This window comes from Podarcis raffonei, chromosome 17, assembly GCF_027172205.1.
Source record: "Podarcis raffonei isolate rPodRaf1 chromosome 17, rPodRaf1.pri, whole genome shotgun sequence".
In the NCBI taxonomy this organism is placed as follows: domain Eukaryota; kingdom Metazoa; phylum Chordata; class Lepidosauria; order Squamata; family Lacertidae; genus Podarcis; species Podarcis raffonei.
The window spans coordinates 28816713-28828138 of NC_070618.1; positions in this window are offsets into that span (position 1 = coordinate 28816713).

Here is an 11426-nt window from a genome sequence, read left to right on the forward strand (position 1 = left end):
CTGAATCTGATGCATTGTTAGTGAGTTAAATTATCTCTGTCTCTGCCGAGCGCAGCCTTTCCCATCACCTTAGGGAATAGGATGAGAATGTGAAAGCGCATCTCTTGTCATGAGAGATGTGTGCATATGTTTTGCAATCTGTCTTGGAAGGCGGAACATGATGAGGCAGCACAAACTGCTGCCCCAAACTTCCCGAAAGCCACATGGGAGCGTTTCTTGTGACTCAAATGACTTTGGAAGCAGGTTCAAAATCATTACATTGGAATTTGAAATAAGGTGGAAACAAAGTCAACCTTATTCTGGTAAGGTTGCAAGAGATGGTTTAAAAATAGACAGCTTTCTTCGTATCATAGCTGGCAAGCGTCCCTTATTTGGCGGGACAGTCCCTTATCCCAGCGCCGTGTCCCGCTGCTGTCCCTTATTGATGAGGCTTCGTTTGGCTGCTGGCTGGGCTTTCTGCCTTTGGTTCGGAGGGGCTCAGAAATTGAACATACCTGTGCCCGGAAAATCCCTTATTTTGGCTGCTGATCCCTTATTTTCGAGGCTGCTGGTCCCTTATTTTAAAATCTGTAAGTTGACAGCTATGCTTCATATCATCTACAGATTACCATTTGTGCGATATTTCTCAAATCTGGTCTTTTCTCTCCATCAATACGCCATCAATTCTCTCCCTTATTTAACGCCTGAACAGTTTCAATGTTCTCTTCACTGACTTACGTTTTTCTCATCTCCAACCTCTCATTTTTGTTTTCATTTTGTCACTCAGGCTGGTTTCCCTGCCTCCTCACCTTGAAACTCTTCCAACATCTCTCATCTCATTCTGCATCCTATTTATCGGTTCTAAGTCACTTTGGGTCGCCTGGGGCATGATAAAGCAATTAACAAATCTACTAAATAAAAGTAATATTGGCTCCTTATTCTTCTTCACTATAAACATCTCATCCTTTCTTTAGAAGCCTCTATCCCTCTCTCTTTTTGCCTTCTTACATTCCTTCTTCTTACATACTCTCAAATATGAGCAAGAAATCATCCTTGACTTTCTGCAGCCATTGGGGTAGATTACGCACTTCTGTGGTTGTGCAGAAGGAATCAGTCTATTCCTCCGCTGATCACCCAATTTGTTTTCTTTTCTTTTTTTATAATATTTTTTATTAAGTTTTCCATTTTAACAATCCAATCAAATCACATTAGATATTCCAAATTATACAAATACATATCATAAAGTCCAAATATTTTGCCAAATTATAATTTTTTGTTGGGGCTTCCCATGCTTCAAGTTCAGTGGGGTCTAATCATCTTATGTTTCTACTGCCTTGAGTTTCCAAAAGTTCATTCTTTGAGTCCTCCTGTTGTTATCCTTAATTTCGTTTTCATCTTTGACTCAGGCTCCGTCCAGGCACTCACCAGGCCTGAGAGCATCTTTGTGTGATGGGAGAGCAGGCATGGCCCTGTTCCCTCCACCATTCGAAGAATGTCACAGCTCATGAGTGACATGGTGTGCCATTTGTCCTCCTAGGTGTGTGGCATCATACTGGGTTCATAAGGAAAGGGTTAACTAATTGTAAAATGACTAACCAATGGGAACCCAAGGGGTTAACTGTGTATAAGGTTTAAGCACAGAGGGGTTTCTTGGAGAGAGTTAGAGTTAGGGTGGTTGAGAAGACCGTCTGGAGTTAGAAGAGACAGAGAAGATAATCTGTGGGTTGGGCTAGTCGAATGTGAGAGAGTGAGAGAATTTGTTAAGAGGAGTCAGTCAAACAGTTGAGATAATCAGTCAGAAGGTACAGTGGTACCTCGGGTTAAGTACTTAATTCGTTCCAGAGGTCCGTTCTTAACATGAAACTGTTCTTAACCTGAAGCACTACTTTAGCTAATGGGGCCTCCTGCTGCCGCTGCGCTGCTGGAGCACGATTTCTGTTCTCATCCTGAAGCAAAGTTTTTAACCTGAGGTACTATTTCTGGGTTAGTGGAGTCTGTAACCTGAAGCGTATGTAACCTGAAGTGTATGTAACCTGAGGTACCACTATATTAGGAAGGTATAGGCCAGTAAAAAAACTAAAGTTAAGATACTGACAGAAATATTATCTGAAAAACCATAAACTTGTTAATGTTTGTAAAATCAACTTGTTTTTTTGGTTCACTTTTAACAACTGTCTGGACTCGGTGTTTTACCAGAGAGTAACGGGTTGGTGGCAGCGGGGAAGTGAGCACAGTGGTGGCACAGGGATCAATAGACCGTTAAACATCTGGGGGCCCTGTGTGATCGCCACACACAGCTATTCAGTCAGGCAGTTAGCCAAGTTGTGTGTTTCTTCCCCTTTAAAAGGGAGGGAGCAGGAAGATGGTACAACGCAGGGCTTTGCATCAACCGGCCTCTGGGCGGAGCATGTTGCATGTCACAGCAGACCACACTGTGTGCCTGATGGGATGTGTATCCAGTCCTCTATCGCGAGATCGTTGCTGCTTAGGAAAGAAACAGAGCCAGGTTGTAATTAATGTTCTTAGAGCTGAGTTGTCTAAAGAAAAGCCTTATCTGAATTTTGCATACAGGAGGACTGAAGAGTTCATGACAGTGGGTTTCTCCATATGATTTCCTGAATTCTGTCCCCCCCCCCAACCTCCCAAATGAACATAGAAATAGTCAGTGCGCCACGTCGCTCTTTGGAATATTAGGAAAGCGCCCACTTCACCGCCTCTGAAAGATCAAAAAATTATTTACAAAATGTTTGTTTAGCTACCGTTTGCTTTTGATTTTGCAGCTGCTCGAAAGGTTTGCTTTCAAATCAGCAGCAACATCAGAAAACGGGAAGCAAAACATTAAAAAGAGGGGGGAATATCTATTGAAACCTAATACTCTTCCTGACAGTCGCCTTTTATGTCTATGCTTTCCTTTTTGTCAATTATTCATAGATGACGTGAGGGGGCAATTTATAAACAATGAAATATATATGAATCGCTGTAAAGGTAGATCTCCGAGAAAGACAAAGAACTCAGCGTTTCATCGGGTCTTCTTTGAAATACAGTATTAGTTCAAGGCAGAGAACTGATCGAGTCAACAGCTTGATCTGCAAACCAGAGAGATGGCTTGACTATGGGCCAGGCAAAAGCTACAGTCAGGCAAAGAATCATAGACACCAAGAGACAACAGGACTGCTCAAGGTGCCCCGACTATAAAATTGGAGAAATCGAGAGACAGATAGCCGCACCGGCAGCATATCTCTTCTTTCTTGTATCTAAAAATGCAAGAAGGGCCTTTACACTCGCGAGAAGCTTGGCTCTGTCCTCGCCGGTCCTGGAAGGAGCCTTTAAAAAAAGTCCCATATGCTCAGAGACTTTGCGCCTGTTCATTGGGAGAGATAGGAAGCCCAGAACACTTGTTCTTTAGATGTCCCTTTTATGAAGAGGCACGTAGTAAGACCATTGATCCCCTATTGGTGAGGCTCGCTGACCGCAAAAGCAAAAATTCGACCTTTTTCTGTTGGGTAAAATAATAATAATAATACAAAATTTTATTTATATCCCACCCTCCCCAGCCGAAGCTGGGCTCGGGGCGGCTAACAACAATCAAAATAATCCAACATTCTAAAAAGAGTCATTATAAAATTAATTAAAATCAAATTGATGGCAACCATTAAGCAAAATTCTGTGCAGATTGCCAGAGGAGGGGGTCAGGCTGCGCCCTGACCAAAGGCCTGGTGGAACAGCTCTGTCTTGCAGGCCCTGCGGAAAGATGTCAGGTCCCGCAGGGCCCTAGTCTCTTGTGACAGAGCGTTCCACCAGATTGGAGCTGTGGCCGAAAAAGCCCTGGCTCTAGTTGAGGCCAGCCTAACCTCTCTGTGGCCTGGGATCTTCAGGATGTTTTTATTTGCAGACCGTAAATTTCTCTGTGGGACATACCAGGAGAGGCGGTCCCGTAGGTACGAGGGTCCTAGGCCGTATAGGGCTTTAAAGAAGACGACCTGGATGGTCGCCAGATTCTGTGTACAGATCTGTAGGCGCAGACCATCTCCCAACTCAAACCAGTTCGTTATGAAAATCCCCAAACTCGGTTCCATGGGTGACTCTGGGTCAACTCCCTGCGATAGTTTGTTGTTGTACATTGTTTTTAAATTTATTGTTGTACATTGTTTCAATTGTCTGTTTTTCTTCTGTGACTGTACCCCCAAGTGTGTTTTATAAACTGGACTCCGACCGTAATAAATTATCTATCTTGAACTGAGATGGCTTGACTTTGAGAGCTACTCTCCGGTAAGTATGACTAGAATTGCAGCCTTAGACTGTGTACACATGACATTTTATTCTAGAATCAATGGACACCCAGTACTTGTTTTTTTCTGAACACCATTTAGATCTGTTGCATCTCCTTTTGCCCTGGAAGAGCTCTTCTTTGTTTCCAATTAATTTTTATTCATTTTCCAAATTTTAAACAAATTCACAACAAACCAATTCAAATCTAACACCAATTTAACAATTAATTTTCTGCTCCCCCCCCCCCACCAAGAGCTCATCTGGTTTCATTAGGAAAATGAAACCACATTTGCAGTTTGATTCTGAGTTACCCCAGAACGTGTCCATTTGAAAACAGATGAAAACAGATGCAGATGATCCTGGAAATGGCGTGTGTTTGTGTGTGTTATCCACACTAGTCCACCAACATTGTGGGTCAGATTCATTTGAAACTACAAACCCGCTTCTGGACGAGGTGCCCAGTCAGGCAGACGAACACCCCCCAGGAAAAAGAAGAAAGAAAAGGTCCCACGAGAGCCAATTTCCTGGCAGACACACAGAATAGCATCTAATTGAGAGCAACCAGAGCATCCCAGGTTCCCTTCCTTCCCAACACCCACCAGGTGCCGAAGCACAACAAGTCTCCCCTGAGCAGTGATAGGAGATCTGCGACACCTCGAGCAGAAAGACTGACAGCCCAGCTAGATCAAGGCCCAGGAATCAGGCAACTGAATTAATTTAGACAAAGTGGGGCAGCTTCCCTCCCCTCTCTGAACAAAGGAGCTGCAATGTTTGAGATCTCGAAAGAAGCGTTTGGACTGACAAGGCCATGGGTAGGCAAATGTAAGGCCCGGGAGCCGGATCTGGCCCAATCACCTTCTAAATCTGGCCCGCAGACTATCCGGGAATCAGCGTGTTTTTACATGAGTAGAATGTGTCCTTTTATTTAAAATGCATCTCTGGGTTATTTGTGGGGCCTGCCTGGTGTTTTTACATCATATAATAATATAATAATATAAACAATTTTTTATTTATACCCCACCCATCTGGCTGGGTTTCCCCAGCTGCTCTGGGCGGCTTCCAACAAAGTATTAAAATACAGTGGTCTGTTAAACATTAAAAGCTTCCCTAAACAGGGCAGCCTTCAGATGTCTTCTAAAAGTCTGGTAGTTGTTTTTCTCTTTGACATCTGGTGGGAGGGCGTTCCATAGGGCGGGTGCCACTACCGAGAAGGCCCTCTGCCTGGTTCCCTGTAACTTGGCTTCTCGCAGTGAGGAAACTGCCAGAAGGCCCTCGGCGCTGGACCTCAGTGTTTGGGCTGAACGATGGGGATGGAGACGCTCCTTCAGGTATACTGGACCGAGGCCATTTAGGGCTTTAAAGGTTAGCACAAACACTTTGAATTGTGCTCGGAAACGTACTGTGAGCCAATGTCGGTCTTTCAAGACGGGTGTTATGTGGTCCCGGCGGCCAGTCCCAGTCACCAGTCTAGCTGCCGCGTTCTGGATTAGTTGTAGTTTCCGGGTCACCTTCAAAGGTAGCCCCACATAGAGCCCATTGCAGTAGTCCAAGTGGGAGATAACTAGAGCATGAGTAGAATGTGTGCTTTTATTTAAAATGCATCTCTGGGTTATTTGTGGGTCATAGGAATTCGTTCATATATTTTTCCCCAAAAATATAGTCCAGCCCCCACAAGGTCTGAGGGACAGTGGACCAGCCCCCTGCTGAAAAAGTTTGTTGACCCCTGAACAAGGCTCTCCGGACTGGATACTGGAAAGCATGCTGGTTTGGAGAGCAGCTGTATGGAGCTTGGAGACGTCAGCCCTCTCACGTTAGGAAGTTGGACCTGCAAAAAGGTATCCTCTTATTTCATTTAACCTTCCCAGGGGAGCCCAAGGGAGATGATGCCAATGATGTTGATGATAGATAAATAAATAAATAATAACAGTAAATAACTTTATCAAATGCCTACAACTGCTGCAAGCGAGTGCAAAGGATTCTGCACTGTGGGACTGTACACAACACAAGAGGAAAGGCTGTGTGGCAGCTAAAGAAATTTTAAAATACGAAATGGAGCATCTTGTGGAAGAAGGGAGGATAGTAATAAGGCATCATGGAAAGCCTGGTATATTTAGAACAGGTGTGGAAAAAAGGAATACATACAGCAGTGTCCATACATACAGAAACAACAACGACGAATCTTTATTACGGTCATAGACCAGCTTAAGGAGGGAGGGGTGCAATAATTTAAAATCTAAAAACCTTTAAAACAAAAAGGAGTTAAAACAGAAAGTATATATAAAAGTCTATAAGAATCCAAAAGAAGCTAAGAAGGTCTAAAACAGACATCCCCAAACTCGGCCCTCCCGATGTTTTGGGACTACAATTCCCATCATCCCTGACCACTGGCCCTGTTAGTTAGGGATGACGGACTTCCGGAACGAATTAAGTACTTAAGCCGAGGTATCACTGTACATGCAAACTTCTCAGGGGATAATAAGCGATTAAGAGCGTCACTTCTCAGAAATTAGCAAGGTGTTATCTAGCAGTGTCAAGTGCAGTGCTGAGGTCCCTCAGCAGCCCCAGTGAGCGAGTCAAGTTCTTTTGTTTTCAATTATGCTGACAAAAAGGGACAAGCTCTTTTGGGCAACAGCAAGCGGTGGCACAGAGAGTGGGAAGCTCTCTGTTGATCCTGCCAGCTGGACAGAGGAAGACTGGCATAAGTCGGCCGTCATAAGCCTCTCACACTTCCCATCCGACACAAAGCAAACAGTGCGGAAGAGAAAAGAGCGGCCTTTGTGCCTGATGAAAATATTTGTGTAACGATGGGCCCCTGCCATGTTGTTGTCAGCCATACCGAAATGCTTGTTCCCTGCTGAATGCTTAAAATGGTCACTTTGTCAGCTGCTGTAATGGATGACAGGGAAGCACAGAGAATTATGTTGTACCCTGCTAACGCTGAATTTTTGGAATGTGTCTCTCTTTCTTCTTGTACATTAAGAGAGCTTGAATTCACCATCTCATTTGACAACCCACACAATGCCTGAAAAACACATGGTCTCAGGATTGTGCCATACTGGGAGAATTAAATTTCCCTGGCCTCTTGCCTCTCTCCCATGTAAGAAATGCGGGAAAAGCTTGAGGAACCTTTAATAATTATATATATATATATATATATATATATATATATATATATATATATATAAGATAGCACAGAATACTTGCCATTTCCCTTGGCAATTATGTGTGGTGTTATTTCGGACCCAACAAAGCATGATTGCAGCAGGTCCATATGTTTAAATCCTGAGCTGGCCCAAGCCCCTATGTAGGTCCTGCGCCCCCTTGGTCTCTGGCTGCCCTCCGTGACAAGGGGATGCTAGAGTAGATGGACTTGTGGCCTGAGACAAGGAGTGAGAGTCTGTTTTAATGACCAGGGGGCAGTGGGCTAAAGCATTGCTTGCCAGCAGCAGCAGATCTCCCCACAATCTGAAGCCAAGGGACTTTTCCTTCCTGCAGATACAAGAATGGGTGCGGAGTAGAGAAGTTGAGGAGAGAAGGATGCTGGGGACATAAGGACACAAGGAGAGCTCTGCTGGGTCAGGGCAATGAGCCATCTAGTCCGGGATCTTCTTCTCACAATGGCCAACCAGATGCCTATGGGAAGCTCTGTAGCAGAGCATGAGTACAGCAGCATCCATCCCACTTACGATTCCTAGGAACTGGTATTCAGAGGAATACTGCCTCCAACAGTGGGATGAGAACACAGGTGATACACAAACACACACATACATATACATATACAAAGGTAAAGGGACCCCTGACCATTAGGTCCAGTCGTGGCCAACTCTGGGGTTGCGGTGCTCATCTCGCTTTGCTGGCCAAGGGAGCCGGCGTACAGCTTCTGGGTCATGTGGCCAGTATGACTAAGCCGCTTCTGGCGAACCAGAGCAGCGCACAGAAACGCCATTTACCTTCCTGCCAGAGCAGTACCTATTTATCTACTTGCACTTTGACGTGCTTTCGAACTACTAGGTTGGCAGGAGCAGGGACCTAGCAACAGGAGCTCACCCCGTCGTGGGGATTCGAACTGCCGACCTTCTGATTGGCAAGTCCTAGGCTCTGTGGTTTAACCCATAGTGCCACCCGCATCCCTATACATATACATATACATATACATATATATACACACACTAAGGTTGCCCAACTCAGGAGATTACAACAAACAACAGGTCTCCAATGTTTGATACTTGTCAGTGGTATAATTCCAGATTTGGAATTCCAAATCCACCTTCCTTAATTTGTAATTTCATTTTCTGCAATGATATTCTCAGTTCAGAATACGAAATCTTGAGGCCTCTAGGTCGGGACCTCCAGGGGCTTCCTGCCCACAAGCCAGACCCCACGGAGGAATCAGAGTTCCTGCCCTCAAGGATGTGCAGCCAGGCTCTGGCCAGAGGGCTGTTCCTGCCAGCCTCTCCATTCTCCGCCAAGGGAGAAGAGTTGTGGAAGGCAGTCTTGCCCAGCTTGGTTTACTACAACTCCCATCATGCCCAGCAATCACAAGGGGTTGTGGGAATTGTAGGCCAAATCATCTGGAGGCCAGCTGGTTGGAGAAGGTGGATAAGGACTGATAAGGACTGGCTTCCCTCTCATGAAGGCATCACATGTGTTCTGAGATGCTGCCAGAGCCCTTACACCACTTCCCCAAAACCCAGTAAGTGAGGAAACCTGCTGGGGGGAGAGCAGGGAAGTCTGGGTGGGTTTCTCCACTCTCCATTTATTTATTTATCCCCCCTCCCTTCCTGGCAAAGCTGTAATCGTGTAAAAGTAGGGCAAGTTGTGGGTTCACTGCACTCTGTCTCCAGGAATGTCCAGGGTCCTGAAGGATCTCTCTCTGCACCCTCTTGCCTTTGGGATCTTGTCCTTTGCTCCACTCCCTGATGGTCATTCTCCCTGCTCTGGCTATCTGTTCCAGACCCCCCTGGGCGCCTCCTTGCTCCTCTAGATCATGGGTAGGCAACCTAAGGCCTGGGGGCCGGATCTGGCCCAATCGCCTTCTAAATCTGGCCCGCAGACGGTCCGGGAATCAGTGTGTTTTTACATGAGTATAATGTGTGCTTTTATTTAACATGCATCTCTGGGTTATTTGCGGGGCATAGGAATTCGTTCATTTTTATTTTATTTTTTCAAAAGATAGTCCGGCCCTCCACAAGTTCTGAGGGACAGTGGACTGGCCCCCTGCTGAAAACGTTTGCTGACCCCTGCAAGTCCAGATCTCACCAGGGACTCATCCCTCACACAAAGCATCAGCAACAGCTAGTGGTGTGTGATGAAGGAAGCAACTCTTTGCATAATCCTATTCCTCTGCTCTAGGATGCAGGTGGCACTGTGGGTTAAACCACAGAGCCTAGGACTTGCCGATCAGAAGGTCGGCGGTTCGAATCCCCACGACAGGGTGAGCTCCCGTTGCTCGGTCCCTGCTCCTGCCAACCTAGCAGTTTGAAAGGACATCAAAGTGCAAGTAGATAAATAGGTACCGCTCCGGCGGGAAGGTAAACGGCATTTCCGTGCACTGCTCTGGCTCGCCAGAAGCGGCTTAGTCATGCTGGCCACATGACCTGGAAGCTGTAAGCCGGCTCCCTCGGCCAATAAAGCGAGATGAGCGCCGCAACCCCAGAGTCAGTCACGACTGGACCAAATGGTCAGGGGTCCCTTTACCTTTACCTTTATTCCTCTGCTCTGGTTCTGGGTACTGTGGATTTTCAGTGTGTAATAGTTGTATATAAGTATAGCGTCTGAAATACCGAATTGGCCCCAAAATAAACCACACCTGAATATAAGCCACAGCTTTAAAATTGGAGGGCAGGGGGGAGGAAAAAAGACTGATCATGGACTTAGGGGACTCAGTCCCTTGGGGAGTTGGGCAGCAAAAGCCAACCCCCCCTATAGAGAATTGCATGTGCCACAACAATTGAAATATGCCCAGGAAGATGCAGGGAGACATTACACAAAGCCCCTTCAAAGGGGAGGTATAACAGCAAGTTCATGGCAGTGAGCAGCAGGAAAATGAGAGGTCTGCGCAGTTGCTGAGAAACACCTGAAAAGGTAAGCAAACAAAAGTGAGGAGAGGAACACAAGAAGAGATGCTGCGAGATTTGGAGATAAAAGGAAAAGGAATGGAAATGTGCTCCACAAATTTCCACCAAGCCCTTACTCTCCCACCAATTTTCTGCACAAACAACTGCTTATGCAAAAATATCAATTATGGAATTCAGAAAATGGCAAATGGTTAGTTTAAAACAAGTGAAGACATTTCATTTTGGACATCTGTGCATTAAACTGCAGCGCTGCTTCTTCCACTTCAGTTTGAGGCTTTGTTCATGCTTGGAAAATACCAGTGGAAAAAGAAACGCATTCGGCTTGAAATGAAGAGCAGCGATGTGGCTTTGCATTCTGAATTAGGTTTGGGGACTTCAAAGGGTTCCAGAAAAGATACTCAGTGGCAGCTAATCGAAAATGACTGATAAATTTGCAACCTAATTGGAACACGTCAAAAGTTCGGCAGCAACTGTGTCTTTCCCCCACATGCTCTACAGTTCTGCCCTTGCTTAGTGGAAGCAGCAGGGTCAACAATGGGAAAATGCTGTGAAGGAAAGCAATTTGTAATGATGAAACTTGTTTCTTGGGCCACAGGAATTAATCAGCTTCCATTCCGTGATTCATTCCCATTCTGACCTAACTTTCACCTTTACAATGAAAAACGTTCAAACCTGAACCTGACAGGGGCTTTCTCAATTGTTGATTGGCACAAAACTGGGAGTGTGCTAGTCAGGTAAGCCCTGGAACTACCTGCCTCATGATATTAGGCAGACACCATCATTCAGGTTTTTTAGATGCCTACTGAAAAAGTTTTTTCCCCCCAGTGGGTCTGTTCAGACACCTGGCTGGTTACATGTTTTATTATGTTTCATTGTTTTTAAACGCTTTAAATAATAAATATGTTTTTTCTTTTGTTTTTTAATTGTATCTTTATTTACGGGGGGGAGAGAAAAATGATGACTAAACAGATAATGGGGAGATTGCAACTAGTCAAGTGCTGGGTAGTGAACTGGTAGATGCTTTGGGGTTGCCCCATTTGTGCGAACTCCATTAGGCTGCAGTCTGCAATTTGGCCTAGCAGCATGTGCCCAGGGAACAGG